The sequence below is a fragment of the Lynx rufus genome, unplaced genomic scaffold (genome assembly GCF_022079265.1).
Source record: "Lynx rufus isolate CCGP_SWC_20201006 ecotype Redwood Valley unplaced genomic scaffold, mLynRuf1.p SCAF_7, whole genome shotgun sequence".
Classification (NCBI taxonomy): domain Eukaryota; kingdom Metazoa; phylum Chordata; class Mammalia; order Carnivora; family Felidae; genus Lynx; species Lynx rufus.
This window is the reverse complement of record NW_025814889.1, coordinates 65,018,405-65,029,449: the sequence shown is the minus strand read 5'-3', so window position 1 is coordinate 65,029,449 and position 11,045 is coordinate 65,018,405. Positions and strand designations below refer to the sequence as shown.

General features: G+C 39.3%; 1 pseudogene; it reads left to right on the top strand.

Moving 5' to 3' along the window:
• Positions 1-6,645: 6,645 nt before the first annotated feature.
• On the top strand, positions 6,646-8,680 carry LOC124501880 (tigger transposable element-derived protein 1-like; annotated as a pseudogene).
• Positions 8,681-11,045: the final 2,365 nt, after the last annotated feature.

Here is an 11,045-nt window from a genome sequence, read left to right as displayed (position 1 = left end):
AGTCTCTTGACCTGTTTCTACACCAAACTCTGTCCTCTAGAACAACTCAGATCAGGGAAACCTGCTAGGGGCACAAAGTGAAAAGACTCCCCTTACTGTGAGAGTTGCAGCAGGAGACAATATGTTCATGCTAACCCAGCTGGAAATACTGAGTAAGCTTTTCTATTAAAGCCATTTGTGCCACTTATGGTAAATAACACTTCAGGTCAAACAGTAAAACTTAATGTCCTTTCCTGAAAAAAAAAATCTTTTTTTAAAACTATTCTGATACTCTTCAAAAGTAAATGTTTAGGGGCACCTTGGTGGCTCAGTAGGTTGAGCGTCTGACTTCAGCTCAGGTCACGATCTCATGACTTGTGAGTCTGAGCCCCACGTTGGGCTCTGTGCTGACAGCTCAGAGCCTGGAGCCTGCTTCCAATTCTGTGTATGTCTCTCTCTCTGCCTCTACCCTGCTCACATTCTGTCTATCTCTCAAAAATAAATAAACTTTGAAAAATGTTTTATGTTTGTATTAAAGTTTGATGTGGCATAGACTGCTCATTGCCCCCACTGCACCCTCTCTCAGCTTTTCCCAACACAATATTGACAGGTCACATGGTACCCAGAGTAAAAACTGCATTTCCCTGCTCCCGCTGGCAGTCAAGTTGAAAGCATTTGACTAAATGCTAGTCAGTGGCATGGAAGTGTAATCCTACAGTCTCTTAAAACCTTCCTGAAGACCGTGGGCACATGCCCTTTACCCTCATTTTTCCCCATTAGCCATTCTGCCTGGAATGCTGATACTCCCTACCAGGACCACAAGGATGAAGGCCACACTCTGGTGTGGCAGCACAGTGATCTCGGTGAAACTTGGTCATACGAGCTCTGGGCCACTCACCTTCAGACACTGCACACATGAGAGAGAAGTACATTTTATTGGGTATAAGCTATTATTTTAGGATTTATATCTCACAATCAAACTTAATTCTAACTATTACTTCTTAGCACTATTATATAGAGCAAAATCAAATTAAGAAAATTTCCAAACCAGAAGATACAGTGCTTCTGTCCTAGATCAAAAAGCCACCTAGAAGATTAAACTGCTAGCCAATATACAGAAGAGAAGTAACTTTGGTGAATTAATTTTAAACTTGGATTCATTTATTCTGTTGATAAGGCACTTTACAAAGCAGTCTTCAGCCACATTGTGAAATTAATTCTGCTCAGTAGAAAGATACATTTTCAAGAGGGAACTGGAAGGTACAGGTTTGGCCAAATGGTGTCATCTTTCCTCTGGGAAGCACACCCTGGGTCATATTGCCTAGAGGGGAAAAAGTACGTGAAATACAATCCTTGTAAAACTATGTGATTAGAGAAGCCTGTTTTCTACAATGTATTTGCTGACAAATGTCAAAAGGAAACAGTTTCTGCAAAATGAAGAGCCATTAGGTGGCCTAATTTAGGTCACAAACATTTCTATTTTTTTTATTTTTTAATGTTTTTAAAGTTTATTTATTTTGAGGGAGAGAAAGAGAGGGAGAGAGAGAATCCCAAGCAAGCTCCGTGCTATCAGTGCAGAGCCCGATGTGGGGCTTGAACTCACCAACTGTGAAATCATGACTTGAACAGAAACCAAGAATCAGACGCTCAAATGACTGAGCCTCAAGCACCCCGGGTCACAGACATTTTTAAAACCTCTACTGGAAAACCATCTACAGCTGCCCAATACCCTGTGTCCCATAGGAACTCTGATAAAAGGCATCCAATTTCTGACCTGCTTATTGTAGTGTTAGAAAATAATACTGGGCACCTGAGTGGCAGAGTCAGTTAAGCGTCTGACTTAGGCTCAGATCATGATCTCACGGTTCATGAGTTCCAGCCCTCCATCGGGCTCTGTGCTGACAGCTTGGAGCCTGGAGCCTCCTTTGGATTCTGTGTCTCCCTCTCTCTCTGCCCCTCACCTGCTTGTGCTCTGCTCTCTCTCAAATATAAATAAATGTTAAAAATTTTTAAAAAAAGAAAATAATACCAAGTCATAATAAATAGGCCTATATTGATTTGTGGAATTTGCTTAATGGATCTTGTCTTTGGGCACCCAGCACCCCATCCCACCTCTTGTAAATTCCCTCCTGTGTCACAGGGGCTAGAATGCAAGGAACTACATTTACACTCTCCTGCTGCTAGAGTTTTGGGTGCAGCTGGGGTTCTGCCAACATGATGCAGGTGGGTAGGAAGGCAGAGGCCATGTTCTAGCTATTGTTGTGTTTGGCAAGCAAGTCCCAACAGATGTTAAGTGTACCAATGTCCAGTCACCATCCTCACAAGTGTTGGCAGTCATGACGATGACAGATGTGATGGTAGGAACCGTAGCAGCTGGCCTCCCGACTTCTGTTCTTCCCACTCTTCCATGAGTGTGTGAACATCCAAAGTCCTTTAGACTCATATACCTAGAGTGAATTCTGTTTTCTGCACTGAACCTGGTATGGTATTCCAGTCACTTATATTTACTAGGAATTGTGGAAATCTGTTTCCCAAAAGAGCCTAATTGTTAACTGTGTTCTTTAACATTAAAAAGGGATCTTTAGTATATCATAAAGATTTGCATTTGTTTTTTTTAATGTTTATTTATTTTTGACAGAGACAGAGCGTGAGTGGGGGAGGGGCAGAGAGAGAAGGAGACACAGAATCCAAAGCAGGTTCCAGGCTCCCAGCTGTCAGCACAGAGCCCGATGCGGGCTTGAACTGACAAACTGCGAGATCATGACCTGAGCCAAAGTCGGACACTTAACCAACTGAGCCACCCAGGTACCACAAGATTTGTATTTCTTAAATATTGAGCTCACCTTAAATATCTGGTTGTTTTACATACAAATATAAGTTTTCTATAAAATTTTTACTTGATCTTTGGTTGATATTCTAATAAGTTTAACAGAGTAATTTACTCCAAATAATGAACACCTTCATTAATTACATTCAGTTAAGCATGTTAAACAATAATCACAAAATTTCAATGTATCTCAAGGCCTTCATATATGTTACATCATACAGATATTTAGCTAAACTTTTCTAAGCAGTTAAATGGTGCTAAAAAAAACCTGAGGATAAAGACTTGAAATATCCAATTCCTTTAGATAGTCAAATACTATTTATGAACTAAAGCAAATACCTTCCTCATAAAAATCACAAGACTAACATTAATTAATTATTTCATATCACAGCTACAGGGGTGCCTGGCCGGCTCAGTCAGAAGAGCATGGGAGTCTTGATCTCAGGGTCATGAGTTCAAACCCCACATTGGGTGTAGAGATTACTGAAAAATAAATAAATAAAGTTTAATAAATAAATAAATAAAATCACAAGCACAAAAAGCCAGATACCCTTAATTATGTTGAATGTGTGAAATAACAAACAGAGACAGATTATAATGATGATTTTAAAACTTGTCTCTAGGTGTACATAGAAGTATTAAAATTATTATTTTGACTTATGTCATCTTTCCTATAATAGCTAGAGTCTTTTCAGGGCCACAAAGTCACTTATATAACTAAAGAAAACAGTATACCTGAAACTGATATAATATATTTAACTCTACTGGAATTTAAAAAAGTAATAAGATTTAAAGTAAGTTATATAAAGAAATAAAAATAGGAAAAGCAGACTTACCATCTTAGGATGGCTAAGTTCATTTGGTGTGAAATCCAGGACCAAAATGCTATCACAGGTGTGATCATAGTCCTAGAGATTCCAGGGGGGGTCTACGTGCTGTTTCCTTTTGATTCTACAGGAACCACTCAAACCACAGATGACCTCTCTCTGTCCTTTCTCACAGATTATCCTTAGAGTAATAGGACTTTGGAAGCACATGTTTTTTCTGCTACCTACTCCCCTTCCTCAACCTCTAACGACATTTCGTTATCTTACTTTAGTGGGGTGAACTACTTACTCATATGTATACACACACAATCACACATACCAAGTGAGATTGCAACAAATCTCTGCTGCCTGATTAGAGTTAACTGAATCTTGCAAGTAAGCACACACACACACACAGAAATTAATGCGTTAACTTTATTACTTATAAAGCCATTATTTTTTAAACATCGTATGGACATTGCTGACTTTTGGCCCTGATACAAAAAGTCTACAATAATTACAAATTAGAGACAGCATTCCTTTGGGGGAAAAAAAACACACCTTCTTCCTTTTTCCCTCCTGGGGAAAAACCCATTGTCCCTGAGAACGTAATAGATTTGAACTCATGGGAAATGAAAGGCACTTCCAGGTCTTGAATTTATATCCTACTTCAAAGAAATTTTTCTGAATCAGGAAAACTTAGCAGTTTTAGATGTTTTTAAATCACTTTTGAACAGACCCCTACTGGGGGTTTTGCTTTCAAAAGTTTTAGTTAAATTTTGGCTAGTAGATAATTAAAGCCATTGATTTGTTCTGTGTTTAGCTACTTGAAATTACACTCAGGGCCAAAATGTCTTGTAGGAATTTCTTCTTCATCAGATAAACCATTACAGAAAGGTAATTTCTAACAATGCTATACTTGGCAAATTAATCTTTTTTAAAAAATTCTTCACAACACTAGTGTACTATAAAAACCCAAGTGATTAGCCAAACTCCTCATTGTTAGAGTTGTAAACTGAAGTTCAACATTTCTTGACTCACTGCCGTGATTCATTATTTTGAATAGGTGTGTTCTGGGCTGAGGCCCCATGTTTGAAAATCACAGCAATAAAACCCAGATAATCAGAGTTATTCATGACATGCTTATACACAAAATTTGTTTCTGTATACCACGGTTATTATTAGCTTTGCTTATCCTTTTAACCCCATTATTTAAAAAAAAAAATTTAATGTTTTTATTTATTTTTGAGAGAGCAAGAGAGTGTGAGCGGGGTAGGTGCAGAGACAGGGAGACACAGAATCCAAAGCAGGCTTTCCAGGCTCTGAGCTGTCAGCCCAGAGACTGACGTGGGGCTCGAGTTTGAACTCACAAGCCGTGAGATCATGACCTGAGCTGAAGTCAGATGCTCAACCGACTGAGCCACCCAAGCACCCCTCCCAATATTTTTAAAGACAGTAATTCCTCATATAGTCTTTCTACTGTAGAATCAGTTTATTAAACAATAATAAAGCATTTTATTTTTGAAAAATTTTTGTAATATTAATTATGCTCTGACAAAAGCCATCCAGTCATTGTAGGCCAACAGAGTCTGATTAGGTGGAAGACATTTCTATCAAAACAAAAAGTTCCTAATTGAAGAGGATATTTATATCTGGTCTGTGCCATTGCCTGGAAGTCAACAATTAGAGATTAAGGCTCTGGTTAGCATTGTTAGGCAGAAAAACACTGAATTAGGGTGACTCCATTTATATAAATTTCAAAAACTAAACTAAAAAAATATTGATTAGGAATAGATATTTCTGTGTCTTTAAAAATCATTAAAAGAATGCATGTCAAGAAGTATTTAAGAACACACGTAAAGAAGATATTTGCTCCTTGCTTGCCGTGTTGAGCACAGTGCTATATCAGTAAATGGACACGACAACCATTCTGTAATGCACGCAGAGCTGTGTTTAAGAACGCTTGAAATAAAGATGTTTATGAGGAAAAAAAATCATATTGTAGGTTGAATTGTGTCCCCAAACCCAATCTGACTGGTGTCCTTATTTAAAAAAAATATTTAAATTAAAAAAAAAAGCTATAAAGAGTAGCTAGTAAATGATTAACACCAGACTTAGGTCAGCAGTTACCTCCCGAGAGAAGGATACAAGTAAGGAGATTTATGTGGGGGATTCCAAGGTATTGGAAATGGTGTATTTGGTATACATATATTGTGAGTTCTCTAGTATGATATATGTCATGATTTAAAAGTTTAAAACTAATTTAAAAATTAAAGATAAGCTTCCATGATTAAAAAATGAAAGGCTCTGTGCTGACAGCTGCTTCAGATTCTGCAGCTCCGTCTCTCTGCCCCTCCCCCACTCACGCTCGCTCGCGCGCGCGCTCTCTCTCTCTCTCTCTCTCTCTCTCTCTCAAAAATCATTAAAAAAAAAAAACATTAAAAAATTTTTTAAAAACATACCAGAACTCTGAGCAGAGTCACACACATTTGTCCCATCCCCATCTCTCCTTAGAGGCTGTTGTGTTCCACCAGGATCCCTGACCCCAGGTTTTGAGCACACACCCCCAGCTTTTGGGAGTGTTAGCAAACGCTGTCTGTGAGCTGAGTCCCTCTCTGGGACTTGCTTTTGGCTAAAGATAGCCATAAACCCAAGATAACACCCCCTTCCCGGAAAAAGCCCATATCCACAGACTGGTTAAATTGAGATTACTGGCATACCTCCTTTTACTGCGCTTGGCTTTATCGCGCTTTCCAGATAGTGTGTTTTTTTACATATTGAAGGTTTTGGCAACCCTGCATCAAGGAAGTCGATCGATGCCATTTTTCCAACGGCATTCTGTTCACCTCATGCCTGTGTGCCATATTTTGATAATTCTCACAATATTTCAAAGTTTTTGTCACCTGTGATCAGTGATCTTTGATGTTACTATTGTAATTGTTTTAGGGCATCGTGAATCATACCCACATAAGACAACAAACTTAATTGGTAAAAGTGTGTGTTCTGACTGCTCCACCAACCGGCCATTCCCCCATGTCTCTCCTCCGGGCCTCCCTATTCCCTGAGACACAGATTGAAACTAGGCCAATTAATAACCCTACCGTGGCCTCTAAGTGTTCAAGTGAAGGGAAGAGTTGCACGTCTCTCACTTTCAATCCAAAGCTAGAAATGATTAAGCTCGGTGAGGAAGGCATGTTGAAAGCCAAGAGATGCCAAAAGCCAGGCCTCTTGCACCAAACAATTAGCCAAGTTGTGAATGCAAAGGAAAAGTTCTTGATAAAAAAGCAAAACAGACATTGCTGATACAGAGAAAGTTTCAGTGGTTTGGATAGAAGATCAAACTGCCACAACATTCAACATTCCCTTAAGCCAAAGCCTAATCCAGAGCCAGGCCCTGACTCTCTTCAAGTCTACAGAATCTAAGAAAGGTGAGGAGAAGAAAAGTTGGAAGCTAGCAGAGGCTGATTCATGAGATTTAAGGAAAGAAGCCATCTCCATAACATAAAAGTGCAAGGTGTAGCAGCAGGTGCTTATGGAGAAGCTGCAGCGAATTATCCAGAAAATCTGGCTAAGATCATTAATGAAGGTAGTTACCCTAAACAACAGATTTCCAATGTAGATGAAGCAGCTTTATATTAGAACAAGATGTCATCCAGGACTTTCATAGCTACAGAGGAGAAGCCAATGCCTAGCTTCAAAAAACTCTTTTGTTAGGGACTAATGCAGCTGGTGACTTACGTTGAAGTTAATTCTCATTGACCATTTCCAAAATCCTAGGACCCTTAAGAATTATACTAAATCTGGGGCACCTGGGTGGGTCAGTCGGTTGAACACCTGACTCTTGGTTCAGCCTCAGGTCATGATCTGATGGTTTGTGAGTGCCAGCCCCATGTCAGACTCTGCATTGACCGTGCAAAGCCTGCTTGGGACTCTCTGTCTCTCTCTGCCCCTCCCCAACTCACGCATGCTCGCTCTCTCTCTCTCTCTCTCTCTTTCTCTCTAAAAATGAGCACTAAGAAAAAGAATTATACTATACCTACTTTGCCTGTGCTTTATCAATGGAAAACAAAGCCTGGATGTCAGCACATTTGTTTGCAACACAGTTCACTGAATTTTTTAAGCTCACTGTTGAGATATGCTCAGATAAAAAGATTCCTTTCAAAATATTACTGCTCACTGATAATGCACCCGATCACCCAGCAGATCCGATGGAGACATACAAGATTAATGTTGTTTTCATGCCTGCTAATACAACATTCATTCTGCAGCCCATCGTTCAAGGGCTGATTTTGACTTTCAAGTCTTATTATTTAAAAATTACATTGCATAAGGCTATAGCTGCTACAGATAGTGATTCCTGTGAGGGATCTGGGCAAAGTAAACTGAAAACCTTATGGAAAGGATTCACCATTCTAGATGCCATTAAGAACATTTTTGATCTACGAGACGAGGTCAAAATAACATGAACAAGAGTTTGGAAGAAGTTAATTCCAACCCTTATAGATGACTTTGATGGGTTTAGGACTTCAGTAGATGCAATAACTGAGGATGAACTGAGAATAGCCAGAGAACTAGAATTAGAAGTGGAGCCTATGGATGGCACTGAATTGCTGCAATCCCCTGATAAAAGTTTAATGGAAGAGGATTGCTTCTTATGGATGGGCAAAGAAAGTGGTTTCTTGATGGCATCTACTCCTGGTGAAGACGCAATGAAGATTGTGGAAATGGCAACAAAGGATTTAGAATATTCCATCAATTTAGCTGATAAGCAGTGGCAGGATTTGAGAGGATTGACTCCAATTCTGAAAGACATTCTACTGTGGGTAAAATGCTATCAAACAGCATCACATGCTACAGAGAAATAATATGCGAAAGAAATTTGTTAGTTGATGGGGAAAACTTCATTGTCTCCTTTTAAGAAATTGCTAAAGTCACCCAGCCTTTAGTAACCACCACCTTGATCAGTCAGCAACCATGAACATCCAGGCAAGACCCTATACCAGCAAAAAGACTACTCTCTGAATGCTCAGATGATCGTTATCATTTTTTAACAATTAAGTATTTTTAAACTAAGGTGTGTACATTGTTCGTTTTAGACATAATGCTATTGCACACTTAATACACTACCGTATAGTGTAAATCTAACTTGTGTGTGCACTGGGAAACAAAAAAATTCATTTGACTTGCTCTGTTGCAATAGTCACTTTACTGTGGTCGTCTGGAAGCGAACCTGCAGTATCTCTGAGGTGTGCTTGTATAAAGGGCTAGTCCCTTTGCCCTTCAGAGGATTTAAATATGATGACATGGACATGTTTTAAATAATTATGAAAAATATTAGAAATAATTTAGGTTAATTGAGAAAAAATGCCAGTCAGATTGTTGCATCCACACGACTCCTGAAACAGAATGCTACGGGCACCAGTGACAGTCACAACAAAGTTTATTGCAATGAGAGGTAAGGCAAACCGATGGATTGGGACCTACACTCTTGACTAGAGTGCGGTCTTGAACAGCCGGGGTACAAGAGTATTTATAGCCAACCACATCTTATTATCACCTGGGAACAGAACAAAGGAATAGTTCCCAGATGGAAACAGTTCAAACAGACCCTTGCTCCAATCCAGTCAAACACTAATCCATCCCTTGATTGATAGGATAAGGCTGTTATCTCTTAACCTATAGTGTTAAAACAAAGCTGTTATTTCTTAAGGCTACAGGTTAGCCCTACACTACAATTTAACCCTTACAAGATATCACTGAAAACAGATATCACTCACTCTGTAAAATGGCATGTTATCAAAATTGCATGCCGTCCAGAACCTCTTCAACTTGTGAGATGTGTTTTTTTTTTCTTTTTGAGGTGGTTTTTGTTTGTTTGTTTTATTTTTGTTTTTGTTTTCATCAGAGACCTCTTAAAGGAACAAAGGTACTGTAACATTTTGAATATGAAACTCCAAAATGGAATTTCCAGTTTTGTTTATGTGAATGTGAGGCATTCTTTCTTAAATGTAATGAAAACAAAATATATAAAAGCCTAAATCTTGCCTTCTAAAGAATGAATACCAATGCCAATGATCCCACGTCAGTTATCACTAGGCTGCTGTTTAAGGGCTGATATTTAGAGGCAAGAAAGTAAAAGTCAAAGGGACAGAACATCTTGTGCATGATACCCGCATTCGTCTCTCGGTGCTGTTTGAGAATCAGCTGGTAACTTCCAAGCTCTGCCTTAAATAGAAAATATCAGTCTTCTGTCAGTTCTGCTTAACAACAAGGGAAGCTCTGTGGGCCCTCCTAGATTATGCAATAATGGGAAAGTTTGAGAGAGGCAGAAGGAATCTATTTTGGCTGAAAATGGAAAAGAGTACAGGAATCATCTGAAGGCTCCTGGGTTTCATGTTATAGGAGGAGTATAAAACTGCACAATCATTTGGGTTCTTCCGAACTTTTTGTATAACAATGTCCATTCAGATGTGAACTCTTATCAACCTACCCATCTGGAATTCCTAAGAACTTCATCTGCTTAAGGATGCCTCCAGTGAATGTTTCTCTCCGGAAATGGCACTAAGGAATATTTAGTGGGAAAGTATGACAGTTGTTACCTCAGTGTCAACATAAAGAAGCCAGTGTATCCCTAAAATACTCATCAGCTTGCCCTTGGATCATGTTAAGGCTCTGCTATCTTTGCGCATGCCTTTCAATACGATTCCTTTCTTTCTTCATTCATTTCACAGATACTTGCTTGTTGCCTGCTATGTGTCAGACACAGTGCTCAGCGCTAGGGATATGATGAACAACAAAGATGACCCTGACCTTGTGGAACTTAGGTTTTGTAGGATTTGTGGCTTCATGGAGAATTGGCAGTCTCTGTACTATCATTCACCCACTGTATAAAGCGGATTTTTTTCTTTATTCCAAAACTATTTCAATGAAAAAACTCTCTCTTATACCTTTAAAATGAACCAGCACTGGTTTTAGTTTCTACCTGAAGAACCTGACACCATAGCTAAAATCGCAGAATGTACCTATATGGGCTGGCCTGAGAAAGCTACAAAGCCATTTATTTTCCCCACAACCTAGAGTGCTACAAAATTATAGTAGGGAAAGCCTACTCCAAGAAGTCCTAGGAAAGAAGAATTTGGACTGACAGGGATGGTTCCAGGTGGCTCGAACATCCCCCACAGAAGTAAAGTACAAGCAAATATCTGTAGAGGCCTTAGATCAAAGCATTGATCCACACTGAACACTGATTTTCAACAGATGTGTGTTGCATCCACACGACTCCTGAAACAGAATGCTACGGGCACCAGTGACAGTCACAACAAAGTTTATTACAATGAGAGGCAAGGCCGACCGATCGGGACCAACACTCTTGATAAGAGTGTGGCCCCGAACAGCCGGGGTACAGAGTTTTTAAAGCCGATCACATCGTTTTA